The sequence below is a fragment of the Lotus japonicus genome, chromosome 3 (genome assembly GCF_012489685.1).
Source record: "Lotus japonicus ecotype B-129 chromosome 3, LjGifu_v1.2".
NCBI lineage: Eukaryota > Viridiplantae > Streptophyta > Magnoliopsida > Fabales > Fabaceae > Lotus > Lotus japonicus.
In genome coordinates, this window is record NC_080043.1 from 42,039,276 (window position 1) to 42,042,988 (window position 3,713).

Below are 3,713 nucleotides of genomic sequence, written 5' to 3' on the forward strand. Positions count from 1 at the left end.
TGAACCTATCTTTTGGTTAGAAAGGGTTTTCTTTACGAGGCATCGATAGATGACTATCTAGGCTAGAACTTCAAGGAGAGACTCAGGATTTATTGGATAGGAAGGTTTGCTAAAATTGAATTAGTTGAACAAGAACCCAAGGCAATCTCATTTCTAAATTTTGATCACTTTACTACTTGTTCATTTATCTGTTACATAATCAAAGAAACTTCCAATCTTAAAAACTGAATTTTACTCGCTTTTTAAACTTGAACTTGACTCTTAAACTGAATTCACATTCCAATTCCCTGTGGTTCGATAATTTAAAACCCGGAGATATCTGTGCACTTGCAGATTGACCAACAAGTTTTGGGCGCCGTTGCCGGGGAATTGTTTTGCGATTTTTGGTTTAAGTTTTAAGTTTTTGGTTTTGTTTTATGTTTTTAACTTGTCTAGAATTGGTGCTACTAATCTTCCTCTGTTGAGTGTCATTCGCAGGTTGCTTTCAAGAGAGGCACCACCATGGGTGGCCGCATGAAAGAGGAGGAGATGCAAGCCCACATTGAGGCAAGGATCCAAGAGGGTATTACCCTCCGTTTGCGTGAACAAGAAGTTGAGAATGCCAACCGGACTCTTCGGGAACTAACATCGGGGTCTATGAGCTTTGACTATCCCGGAAGTATTGTCATCCCCGAAGGAGTTGGGAACTTTGAGTTGAGACCAACATTCATCAACATGGTGAGTCAAAGCCAATATGGTGGAGGTTCCTCGGAAGATCCTCATGCTCATATGGAGAAGTTCATCCGGAATTGCAACACTTATCGTGTGGTGAAAGTTCCTTCGGAAGCAATCCGGTTGAGCCTATTTCCCTTCTCTCTGAAGGACGTAGCAGAGGAATGGCTAAATTCACAACCTCAAGGGAGTCTCACTACTTGGGAAGACCTTGCAGAAAAATTCACGAGGTTTTTTCCGAGGTCTCTTTTGAGGAAATTGAAGAATGATATCATGACCTTCGCACAATCCACAGATGAAAATCTTTATGAGGCTTGGGAGCACTTTAAGAAGCTTTTGAGGAAGTGTCCTCAACACAATCTCACCCAAGCAGAATGTGTGGCGAAGTTCTATGATGGTTTACTATATTCCTCAAGGTTTGGCTTGGACGCGGCCTCGAATGGGGAGTTTGACGCTCTGCCCTCACAAGCGGGGTTTGATTTGATAGAGAAGATGGCGGTGAGGGCCATGAACTCCGAGAATGAATGCCAAATCCGAAGAAGTTCTTTTGAAGTTGAAGCTTATGACAAGATCATGGCCTCCAACAAACAACTCTCCGAGGAAATGGCGGTAATCCGGAAACATATAGAGGAGACCAAGTCAGTTGGAGCCAAGATAACTTGCTTGGAGTGTGAGTTTTGTGGTGGGTCTCATGCTAGTAACCAGTGTACTCTTAATGATGGTGATGGTGAGACCAAAGCATCAATGCATGGAGGAGGAGTCCCAACCACAGAACAAGATCCTTTTGTCCAGCCGCAAACTGTTGCAAAGGCGGTTGGCAAGAGGAGTCTAGAGGAGCTGATGGAGAGATTCATTGATCATTCAGCAAGTAATTACAAGAGCCACGAGATGGCTATAAAGAGCTTGGAGAGTCAATTGGGACAGCTAGCGAAGCAAATGTCCGAAAATCACCAAGGTAAGTTCTCTTCCGAAACTTTGGCTTTATCTGAGCAAGAAAATACTGCTGTTGTTTCTACTAGGAGTGGAAGAGTGTTACATGAGCCAGGGAAAAAAATTGAGGGAGAGAAAAATGAGGAAGCTGAGGTAGAAAGAGATGAGGGTGTTATGGAGGAAAGAGCTAGAGAGCCCACTAGAACTAGGATTGTTAACACTCATATCCTTGAACTTCGCAAGATTCCATTTCCTAAGGCTTTGGTGAAGAAAAATCTGGATAAACAATTTTCCAAGTTCTTGGAAGTTTTCAAAAAGCTCCATATTAATATTCCTTTCTCCGAAGCCTTAGAGCAAATGCCAATCTATGCTAAGTTCATGAAATTCATTCTCAGCAAGAGAAGGAAGTTGAGTGAGGTTGATGAAACTATCTTGATGACCGAAGAGTGTAGTGCCATTTTGCAAAGAAAGATGTCTAAAAAGAGGAGAGATCCCGAGAGCTTTACTATTCCGGTGGAGATAGAGGGGTTAACTGTGGTAGAAGCCTTGTGTGATTTAGGAGCGAGTATCAATTTGATGCCGCTCAGTATGTTTGAAAGGTTGGACTTAGGTGAGGTTACCCCAACTATGATTTCTTTGCAAATGGCGGACAAGTCTTTAAAAACCCCTTACGGGATCATTGAGGATGTTGTGGTTAAGGTGGATAAGTTTGTTTTCCCAGTGGATTTTGTCATTCTTGACATGGAAGAGGACTCAAAATTCCCTCTCATATTGGGGAGACCATTCTTAGCCACTGGTGAGGCTGAAATTAAAGTGGCTAAGGGAACTCTAACTTTGAGAATGGGTGAAGATGAGGTCCTCTTTAATATCTTTGACTCCTTAAAACACCGAGCGGATGAGGAAGTTTTTCGGTGTGAAGTGGTTGATGAGCTTGTGTGTGAAGAGTTTGTTAGGATATCTATTAAGGACCTCTTGGAAACAACAATCATGGAGGGGCTAGAAATAGAGGACCAAAATCTTGAGAGTGAACTTGACTCCTTGTACCATGAGGTGAATGCTACTCTATCTCAATTAGAATCTGTCTCATCTCTTGCCACCAAAAACATTTGGAAAGAAGAATTAATTAGGGATGAGGAGATTCCAATTGAGGAGAAGAGTGAGCTCAAGCCACTCCCTTCCTCTCTCAAGTATGCTTATCTTGAGGAAGGTGAGAATAAACCTGTTATTTTGAGTAGTGCTTTCACACCTTTAGAAGAGGAGAAACTCCTCAGAGTTTTGAGGGATCACAAGTCAGCTTTGGGTTGGACTATTGATGATATCAAAGGTATTAGTCCTGCGATATGCATGCATAAAATTTTATTGGAAGAAAATTACAAACCTATAGTCCAACCTCAAAGAAGACTTAACCCTTCCATGAAGGATGTGGTGAGGAAAGAGATAATTAAATTGCTTGATGCAGGTGTGATTTATCCGATTTCGGATAGTGAATGGGTAAGTCACGTTCAAGTGGTTCCCAAGAAAGGAGGCATCACAGTGGTTGCCAATGAGAATAATGAGTTGATTTCCACTCGTCAGGTGACGAAGTGGAGGGTTTGTATTGATTATCGAAGGTTGAATTCAGTAACTAGGAAGGACCATTTTCCTTTACCTTTCATAGATCAAATGCTTGATAAGTTGGCAGGGCATCAATACAATTGTTTTCTTGATGGTTACTCCGGGTACAATCAAATTTGTGTTGCTCCGGAAAACCAAGAGAAGATAGCATTCACTTGCTCTTACGACGTGTTTGCTTACAAGAGAATGCCATTTGGGCTTTGCAATGCCCCATCCACTTTCCAAAGGTGCATGTTTGCTATTTTCTCTGACTTGATAGAGACTTGCATTGAGATTTTTATGGGCGACTTCTCTGTTTTTGGTCCAAATTTTGATGCTTGTCTTGGGAATCTAGCTTTGGTGTTGAAGAGATGTCAAGAGACCAACTTGGTCTTGAATTGGGAGAAGTGCCATTTCATGGTTAGGGATGGCATAGTTCTTGGACACAAGGTGTCCGAAAAAGGGATTGAGGTTGATAG

At 42.0% G+C, this 3,713-nt stretch overlaps 1 non-coding gene across 1 annotated transcript; it reads right to left on the reverse strand.

Moving 5' to 3' along the window:
- Positions 1-966: 966 nt before the first annotated feature.
- Positions 967-1,073, reverse strand: LOC130709622 (small nucleolar RNA R71). The gene has a single exon (XR_009010101.1). It is a non-coding gene; the product is annotated as a small nucleolar RNA R71 (small nucleolar RNA).
- Positions 1,074-3,713: the final 2,640 nt, after the last annotated feature.